Raw genomic sequence first — 10908 nt, 5'->3', positions numbered from 1 at the left:
ATTAACAAAAAAATAATGCTGGCAAGATTTGGGTTTGAGCTTCCGTCCTTTATCTGCCAAATTTCCATTTTAAATGTAATCAGAACATACTTTTAATACTGAAAGCAGCTCGGTAATAGCTGACATTTATTGAGCATTCACTACAAGCCACTGAGCATACAAAAAACATACATTATCATATTTTATCCCTTCAAATCTCTGAGAGGTACTTGTGATTACTCTGCATATTTTACAAGTGGGAAAACTGGCTCTTAGATTAATCATGTGCCCAAGGTCACATAGCTGGAAAAATGTAAAATCTAGTTTGCATGGCTCCAGTGTCCATCCTCTTAACTACGATGCCTTTGTGTCTCCAATATTGGATAGAATATACTTTAAACAATCCATTAAAAACTCAGGGTAATAGTCTTCTTGTTCCTCCATGTCATTTTATTAAGAAAATATGATAGATCCTAATAAATAACAAAGTCATCCAATTGTATGAATCCTGAAACATTCTTCGTATGTCAAAACTGAGTAAGCATTAGAATCACTACCTCTATTAAGAATGTATTAGTTATATATTGTTGCCAGATAGGAAAAACATTCCTGGGTTTATTCTACTCTACTAAACCCTTCTGACACCACTATGTGATTGTCCACACCAAGCAATTCTGATACTAACTGCCTAGTGTTACCGCCATCCCCAGGGTCAGCAGACTGTCCGCCACTTCAGATGCCAATCACAAGTAGTGGGTCCCCAGGTTACTCTAACTTCTGTCTGACTCAGCTACAAATCAGCAGTCCCAGTGGCATAATGGTTTTGAAAGACCAGGAGTTTGGACTCCATATAAAACCCTGACCCCAATGCTTGAAAGCTCAGTATTTCAAGCATGAGACTTTATCTGAATTGAAGTCTTATCATCTGTAAAATGGGTACTTACATTGCAGGTTTGTGATGAAGAGAAAGAAAAACAGAACATATAAAAGTACTCAGCAAGTGGCTGAGCAGTACACGTAGGTTTGCCTTTATCTTTCACATAATTGTAAGAGGTTGAGACCCTAGGAGAGAGAAGAAATGCCCCCAAACTCTTTAAATCACCTGGTCTGCTCTAAAGGCTGTCTAGGGTCATCAAAGCGTACCTATATAAAAAAAATTTTCTCTGAACTTCCAGAAATAGACAATGCTGTTCAAATTAGCAGTTGATTCTATACTATATTCTACTATTTTCTAATCGTCTTTATGGAAGGGTGTTTTGTACTTAAAATGCCTTTAATCCTTCAAGGAATTTTCCTCCAGTTCTTTCGTGTTCTCTACTGATTATAGTAGTTTAGAGCTACTGCATCTTTTTTTTTTTTTTTTTTTTAAGATTTATTTGTTTATTTTAGAGAAAGAGAGAGAAGGGGGTAAGGGGCAGAGGGAGAGGGAGGATCTCAAACACTCTTCCCACAGAGCAGGGAGCCTAAGGCTGGGCTGGAACTCACAGGCCTGAGATCATCACCTGAGCCAAAGTCAAGAGTCCGACTCAACCAACTGAACCACCCAAGCACCCTGCTATCATATGTTTTCGCAAAAAACAGGGACACAGAGTCCGACAAACAAATGGGTCTTTAGAATTTTTTAAATTTACATATGAATCCTGCTAACATTATACAAACTTAATTGTATTAGTTATACTTTTGATTTCCCTTTTTGAAAAAAAAAATCCAGAAAACTGTCCACTAAGATCATAGTGTGCAGCCGTGGCACTCACAATCCCCAGTATAGTTCTGGGTACTCTGTACCTCTTGCTTTCACCTAGAAATCACAGCTCTTTGGAACTAAGAGGGGATTTCCAGACTTGAGAGCTACAAAATTGACTTCGGGACTGGAGGAAAACAGGCATCGTTTCACTGAAGGCTTGAAATCTCAACTGAAAAACCAATCTGGTAGCCATTAAGTAGCCACTTCTTTCCAACCCCAATATCTTTATCTAAAGATCGTACAACAAGCACATAGTAAAAGGTACTCGAGATTGGTTGGAGAGCCTGACCTACAAAATCAATATTAAAAGTAAGAGCATAAAAGGAACATTGCCAGGAAAAAAACCCAGCAGACTCAAAGGTTTTCTAATGAATGGTCTTAAATGTCTAAGACTAAGTAATCAAATGGGCAATGGACTGTGTGGAAATAGCAACATTAGGGCAAGAAGAGCTCATGGCCACATTGTGTATTGATCCAGTATGGTCCTAGGAGGAGGTCGGCTGCTTCTCAGGAAAAGGACTTTATCACGGAGATGTTTTCTCTTGAGGAGACTATGAGCCCCAGTTGTGTCCAGGTGAAAATAATTCACATTTAGTCACTTCCTGCTTTGATTTCCAATTACTTCTCCATTATGGATAAGCCTTCTAATACTAGGAAAGAGGCATCTAAGATATTAGATCTGACATCCACCAAGACATTATAATAGTCACAAGCATTTACAAAACTAATCACATTGCTTTGATAGGAGCCAAAGCTGTTAGATATTCAGAGGGGAAATTGACCAAGCCAAAATCCTACTGAGAAAATTGAAGATAAATTTCTTAGAAACTGTTAATGATAGAGAAGTCATAGAGGACTGGAGGTTTAGCATAACAAGAATGAATATTGACATTTAATCAGGAAATAGAGAGTATACATTATTTTCAAAATAATTGTGAAGTAAGAACTTGAAAACAATTGACATAGCAGGACCAAAATAATCTTTGTTAATCAAAAAGCAGAAATCACACAGACCACATTCTCGTGCCTATGAGGCAATAACTTTATAAAATAGTGAAAGGAACAAAGCCTATGAAAATTGCAGTTTAAAAAAGTACTTTTCTCAATGACGCAAGTTAAAGAAAGAAATTAAAACTGAAGTGAAGAGGCTATTGCCCACAAAGTAAACTGTGATGTTTTAGTCATTAAAGCAAAAATATAGATCGAAAGTACAGAACCCAGAAGCAAGCACCGGAGTTTTTGAGTTGATGGGGGAAGAATGTATAATTCCAAATGACTATCCATTTGGAAAAGGAAAGAAAGCAGTAGTAGTTCCTTTTCGCACCGCGGGTAACAATTAAGTTTATCTGGATTACAAAGCTATCTTTTAAACTGTAATTACCTTAGAAGGAGATGTAGGAGACATATGTTGTAATATTATAAAGAGGATGTCCTTCTTAGGAAAGCCACATAATTTCAAAGTCATAAAGATAATTTTTTAAAAAAAAGGAAAAGAGAAAAGAAAAAGGAAAAGAGAGTCATAAAGACAAAGATTTGCTTACATAAAAAGCATAAAACTCCATTATGAAAAACAACCGTCTGAGAGAAACGATGGCTTACAATACACCACAGACAATGGGACCCTATTCAGGGTTCCCTATACTAGAGAACCTAAGAATAAATAATTACCTTTGGTCCTAGACGCCCCATACAGACTGAAAGGTCAGACCATAAATAAAACTAGAACTCCAGCCAATAGCCCAGTAGGTCACTTACCCTGGCAGCAATTGGTCCAAAACAGTCAAGACTTGATTATGAACCGGCAGCTTCCCTAATTTTAACCCTGCTCCCATCTTTGGAACAACAGGAAAAAGCCAAATATGTACCCCCAACCCCTCATATGGGACGCCCTACTCTGAGGAGTCCGCCCGCAGCTCCTCCACACCAGCAGCTTCCAGTCAGTGCACATCTGAAGCCTTCCCTCTTCCAGTGCTAGGCTTTCCATCTTCTTTGCCTGCCTTTAAGTCTCTGCTAAAGGCACCACCATCACTTGATGGTGGCTCGTTCCCTCGTCGTAGCAAACTCCAAATAAATAGACTCCTGTTCTCTCTCCTGTGGGAGAGTCTTCATTTATTTCCACAGTGGGGACTCTAGTTGTTAATTTTCCACGTAGGTGGACTTAGAGAAAAAGCCGTGAAAAGACATATTCCTGATTGATCACACATCGATTAAAGATTGAGGCGTTTTCACTTTTCTCTTAAACGTGCCTGTGTGATTTGAAAAAGGTCCAGAACTTTCTGTTGTGTTCCACTCTTTCCTGGTGAGGTTGATGCTATGGTTCCAGTGCCTCTCCCGTGGATTCCATGCGAAGGAGAATAAAAGTAAACCTGACCCAAATCTATGGTTTAGGTCACTTGGCAAGGTCCTAGAGTTTCTCTTACTCCATGGCCCAGGGAACAGCCTGGCCACAGAGCCGCATTTAAAGGGCTGAGCACACACACTACTATTTTGCTTCTCTAAATCAAGTACTGAGCTGTGCTAGTAAGTGCCTATCTTAAAAACAAGCAACTAAGGAAGGCCGAATCATAGCAGAGCCAGGAAGAGCCACGTTTCCCCTGTGTGATGTTTTTGGTTGGATAGTTGGGTTGGGTTGGGTTTGCTTTGTTGTCAGAATGTGCCTGAAAGAATGTGTATGCAGCCCTAAACAAGGAAATCATAAACATCTGGACACCAGAGTCCTGGGTGACTTTTCCCCAAAACACAGTGACAAAGGACAGGAAGCAGAGTTGGAGCCCTAGGAGAAGAGCAGTCTTCGGCCTGGGGAAGCCTCAAGGCTCCTGAACTACTTTGTTTAAGAAACATAGCTCATGAAGGAAGAGTACAGTGAGTCCACGACCGTGGGACTGATGGTCTGTTGGCCATATTTTAAAGTAATCAGTATCCAGAACTCCTGGGTGCCTCAGTCGGTCAGACAGATGCTCAGGTCATGATCACGGGGTCCTGGGATTGAGCCCTGAGTGAGGCTCCCTGATCAGCAAGGAGCCTACTTCTCCCTCTCCCTCTGCCGCTCCCCCTGCTTGTGCATTCTCTCTCTCCCTCTCTCTCTCTGTGTGTCAAATAAATAAATACCTTTAAAAAACAAGCAAACAAACAAACGAATAAATAAATTGGTGTCTGCTAGAACCCTCACAGGTCTGAGGAGCCCCAGGCCACTTCTGTTTACTGAAAAAAGAAGAAATGCCAAAAGGGGGATGCACTGTTGTGTCCACATTTTTCATGCTTGGTCCTGACTGTGTAGCTTTGTGTCTACCTGAACAATGTTTGTGAACGGAGCCTGGGAGCCACACAGAGGGAAGAACAAAAGTTCTTGGAAGATTAGGAAGATAAGGATCCATCCTCTTAAGTAGTTGTATTTTCTTATTTTTAAGGAGAAATTAACCTTTATTAACTGATTAACCTTTACATTTTGGTCTTATTAGTGTTTGTTTTCTACCACAGTGTCCATGATATCAGCTGGTAGGCTACTATTATCCGAACACCCCATGTCACCTTCCTAAGCAACCCAAGGCAACTGGAATGTTCTGTCTTACTAGCCCTCCAAACTTACCATTGAAAAAATTCTAACTAGGGGGCGCCTGGGTGGCTCAATGAGTTAAAGCCTCTGCCTTCGGCTCAGGTCATGATCTCAGGGTCCTGGGATCGAGCCCTGCATCAGGCTCTTTTCTCGGCAGGGAGCCTGCTTCCTCCTCTCTCTCTCTCTGCCTGCCTCTCTGACTACTTGTGATCTTGGTCTGTCAAATAGATGAATAAAAATCTTAAAAAAAAAAAAATTCTGCTTAGGTATCAGCCAAAATCAAAGTTGCTTCAACCTCTATTCCAGTCCAACGTCTTCAAGCAAATTTTGTTCCATTCAGATCATTTATTCTGAGAAGTAAAAATGTTAAGAGAACATATTCTAATTCCAGAAACATTATCACAGATGTCACTGACAAAGTTACTAGGAAATAACTATAAATTCTTGGAAAGGCAAACTGAAAGCAATTTGTCTCCCATAGAATCTCAATGAGTTTCAGTTTGTAATTTATGAAGATGTTTTCCTGCACCAGGATATTGTAGTGTAGTGAATAATAACCCAGTAGCAAAAATATTGAAAAACAGATTACAAAAACAGTGCCTAAAAGTACTTTTAGGATCTTTATAAGTAAAGGTGACTTGGAGAACTTACGGGATCATTCCATGAACCACAGAGATGCTTATTCTTCTCTTTTTAATGCATTTCTAAATATACAAATGTTTAACGAATTAATTGTAAAAATCTGTAAGTTTTGGCTCCCGATTTCTATGTATAACTAAAGACTTTATAAGGAAGTTTCCTTGAGGTTACTTCTCTCTCTCTCTTTTTAATTTAAATTTTAGATAGTCAGCTAGAGTGCAAATTGGCTTTTGGAGTAGAACTCAGTGATTCATCACTTGCATACAACACCCAGTGCTTATCACGAGTGCCCTCCCCCTGCTCATTCCAGCCCAGCGCCCACCCACCTTCCTCCATCCAACTGCAGTTTGTTCTCTGTCTTTAGGAGTGTCTTATGGCTTGTCTTCCTCTCTTCCTTAGGGTTTCTTCTAGCTGGAAGTCTATGCATGGAGTTTGGCGTATGTTTTTTACCTAAAGATGTTGTCTCTGATTTACATTAATCTGCATTTGTTAGTGGTCAAAGAATGACTTCTGTGAGATCAACATTAGCACTAATTCTGAAATGTGTCCATCCTACTTTCCTCCATCCCAGACAAGATCCACATTTACTGCTGGGATCTGTGTCAGGGGCTTTTCCAGATCCTGCATTTCCCGGAAAGGACAAGACCTTTTTCCTGGGAGCAGATCTAAGGACCATGGGCTCATGTTAGATATCATTCATGTTTATCTCATCCATCTAAATATTCCCCAAATCAAGGAGAAATATTAATTCATGTGCATCAAAGTCATCACCTTTTTATATCTTCTATGAAACAATAACTCTAAACCCCTATTTCCTTTCAAATACATAACACGTTGGTATAATGGAAAGAGAGGGAAAAAAAAAGAGAGAGGGGTGTTTGGGGTGAATCATGTACCCTCAAGTTTCATATGTTGAAGGCCCTGGTACCTCCGAGTGTGGCTATGTCTGGAAATAAGGTCTTTAAAGTTGTGATTAAGTTAATCTGCAGCTATCAGGGTGGGCTCTAACCCAGTATGGCCAGTGTCCCTCTTTATTAAAAGAGATTAGGACACAGACATGCTGCAGAGGAAAGCCCACACGGATATACAGGGAGGAGAAGACAATCATCTGCAAACTAAGATGAGAGGATTCAGAGGAAAGCAACCTCGCTGACACCTTCATCTCGAAGTCCTAGCCTCTAGAATTAGAAGGAAACAAATTTCTGTAGTTTAAGCCACCCAGTCTAGGGCACTTTGTCGTAGCACACAAATATAGAGGATAAGACCTCGATTTATGGCCCAGATCTGCTCTTTACTTGGATGAGTGACTTAAGCCCTCAAAATACCAGGACATCTATCCCCAAAGTGGACATAATGCTTTCATCAAAACCTCCTAACAGTTCTGTGGTTTTAAATTCTGTCTCCACATGGCTGACACTAAATGTCTCTTACCTTTTCCCTAAATCTATACTGTAGCCATCTACCCCCCCTCATATCTCCACCAGGGCGTCTAACAGACATATCAGATTTCATATCGCTGAAACAGAACTCCTAACATTCCCCACAAAAACTGAGTTCTCTGTAGGAAGTGGAAACTCTCACATTCTGGTTGTTCAGGTCAAAATCTTAAAATCATTCCTGACCCTCTTTTTCTGACGACCCACATGAAGTTCATCACCAAAACCTGTCATCTCTACCTTCAAAACATGTTCAAGTTCATGAATTGAGAGAATTTTTAGTGGAACCAACTGTAAAGTCAAGAATTTATCTACTTGAAAACAAAAAAACACTATGAACAAAATCAAATGACAAGTGACAAACTGTAAGACAATGTTTGCAGCATCTACCTCAGGAAAAAAGGCTGTCATCCCCAATATATAATACATTTTTTAATTGAGAGAAAATATTCTATAGAAAATTAGGCAAGAGTCATGAACAGATGATTCACAAAAAGGATCTAAAAATGTCGTTAAAAACATATGAAAAGATGTTCCATTTCACAAGAAGTGCAAATTAAAACTACACTGAGATACTATTTCTCACTCATCAAACTGGCAAAAATGCAAGAGCTTGACAATACAATCTCTTGGTAAGGCTGTGGGGAAATAGGCCCTCTCATATATGGCTGTTGGGATTATAAAGGGGTATTACCCTGATAGAGGGCAGCTTGGCGTGAAGTAACAAAATTACCCATGGATTTACTGCTGATCCAATAGTCCCACTTCTAGGAATTCATCCTGATGATACATGTCCATCAATACAAAAATACAGAGGCACAAAGTTATCCTTTTACAGCATCACTGGTAAGTGTAAAACATAGGTAACTTCCTAAATGTTCAAGTATAGGAGATTAAACAGATAAACTACTATACTATACCCAGGGGAATACCAAACAGCTGTGATTGCCAGGAGATAGTAGTAAGTTGGAAAAAAAGGCACGTACAAAAGACCATACTTAGAATGCCAATATTTTCATGATAAAGTGAAAATAAGAAAATATGCATGTTTTCTTATCATTACAAAAAAGAACTCAAACCAAAAAACACGCACAAGAACAATAAACCCAGAAAATAATGAAGTTGGTGACCAATAAGGCAGAAGGAGGAGAGGGGAGAGAGGAGGGGGTGACATTTCTCTGAGTACATCATTTTGTGTGGTTTTGGGTTTTGAAAGCATCTTAATATCCTACATTGCTAAAAATAAAATTAAATCAATATGGACAGAAAAATGAAATTGACATGAAAGCAAATTGAAACAAATGAATCTAAGTATAGGTCAAAGGAATGGCACAACTACACAGGAGGGAAGGAGAGAGGGCGGGAGGGAGGATGGCAGGAAGGAAGGAGGAGAGGCGGGAGGAGAGGAGGGCCTTATCGCTATGGCTTCATCTCATGTGACCCAGGCACTTAGCTCCAGACACATGGACCTTCCTGCTGCTCCTTAGACATGCCAAGCAGCACCCACATCCGGGTATTATACAATTTACAGGGCTCTTCTCACTTACTTTCGGATTCTGGTCCTAAGTCACCATAATGGAGAGATCTTGCCTGCCTACCACACTCCCTTTTTTCCTCTTTGATATATTGTTGTTCTCTCTAGCCCTTACTGGAAGATACTTATATACCTATATAAAATATAGGTGGGGTGTGTGTGTGTGTGTGTAAGAACCTGGTATATAGGAAATGCTCAATGACTATGTGGTGATTGAACGGCTGGTATTGTTGGCCCAGACAAATGAGCACAGGTGCAAAGCCCCAGACACCAAGCAAATGTTATTTCCCATTCTTCATGTGCCCTTCTTTGCTTTGGGGATTTCCTTTTTAAAGCCTAGAACCTAAAAACCAGTCAAGAAATGCAGCAAATAGAGCAGGAAGAGATGTGTTCTGCCTCTAGCTCTTTCTGACTAATCAACTCAGCTTCAAGGGCCTGGAGGAGCTATTTCTCTTCTTCCTATAGCTCTTCCATTTAAAATGGTAATCCCAGGTCTCATTTTGTATTTTCTCCTGTACCAGGATGTGAAGGTCACCCACTTAGAAAACTCTTCAGTTGATGTGAAATGCATTTACAAGCAGCAACTAAGGCAATATAAAAGTGAAGATGAATTGGAGTTATTTATATTCAGGAAAAATGTACTGGAGGAGTAAGGTAAGAAAAATGTGTCTCTCCAGCGGGAATGCCTTATACATGGTTACAAAATACCCATGGGCCACCAACTGCAATTATAACCTCCCTTTTCTCCCAAAGCAGCTGGGGCAGGCAACAGGCAGGACAAGGAGGATGGGCCTGGGGCACTTCCAAAGGAGAGGCATTAAAGGTCTGAGGAAAAACTTGAAACAATTTTGTAGGTTGAGGGCATTAAAGTGCTAGCCAGTGGAAACATAAGAATTCAATGGATTTGCTATGCTTATTTCACAGTTTGGTCTTTGGTTTTCAAGTGGAATTCTGGAGTAGAGAAGCATCTTAATCTTTCTGGGCTTTAATTTTTCAAGGTGGGTCATTCCAGGCTTTTCTAGACACCCATTCTGCTCTTCTGCAAGTCTTAACTCCATCCTTCATTGGTCAAAACCTTAACCTCCCCAGTCATATCTTCTCCTCTGACCCAGCAGAGAGCACTTTCAGAAAGTCTTGAAGCTTCCACCAGCTGCAGACAGACACAGTATTTTTCCAGAATAAAAATAGCACTTGTAACTTATTTTTCAGGGAGGTGAAGGTTGTGGGGGGAGCTGGGAGGGTGGAATATTGCTCACAAAAGAAAAAGATACTGACATTTGATTCCTTTAGATACATTCATTTAGCTGGTATGGATACCCTGGATGGAATTCTTTATGTGCTAAAACATAATCACAGGTGTTCATAAACAGTAGAACAGATTCCATTGGAACGTGGGGCTAAACCACCTCCGCAACTTTTAAAAAAATTATTTAAAAATTCTTGTGGATAGTCTGTGTCACTCAGAAGTCATTATAAATCTAAAAAAAGTAAATTTAACAAAAAAAAATTTAAACCATAGTCTTCATGATTCAAGGATTTAACTTTTTAATCTTTTTATAATAGAATATGTTCAGATAATTCATTTGAATTACCCAGAATGATGGTTTTTTTTCTTTCCAACTCAAAATAAAATGGATTTTTGTGTCATTTCATAACACAATGTTTGTCATAGTGCTGGTCATGAATTGATTTAGTGGGTTATAAACGAGTAGTCTCTTAAAGAAATAGAATAAAATAGAATTAACTGAATATCTCTACAAGAAGGGCAATTATTTTTCTTAAAATTTTGTTTTTAAACTATGTAAATGTGTATCTATACTATGCTAGGCTGCCCTGTAAAATGTAGTTCTTACTGTGGATTGCAGAAAAAAGGTATTTTGTTTTATTTATGAAAAACCATAGATTGGAGCTCCTGGGTGGCTCATTCAGTTAAGCATCTGACTATTGATTTGGGCTCAGGTCATGATCTCAGAGTGGGGAGGTTGAGCCCCACCTCCTGCTCTGTGCTGATCTGCTAAAGATT

This window comes from Mustela lutreola, chromosome 5 (assembly GCF_030435805.1).
Source record: "Mustela lutreola isolate mMusLut2 chromosome 5, mMusLut2.pri, whole genome shotgun sequence".
NCBI lineage: Eukaryota > Metazoa > Chordata > Mammalia > Carnivora > Mustelidae > Mustela > Mustela lutreola.
This window is presented reverse-complemented; position numbering follows the sequence as displayed.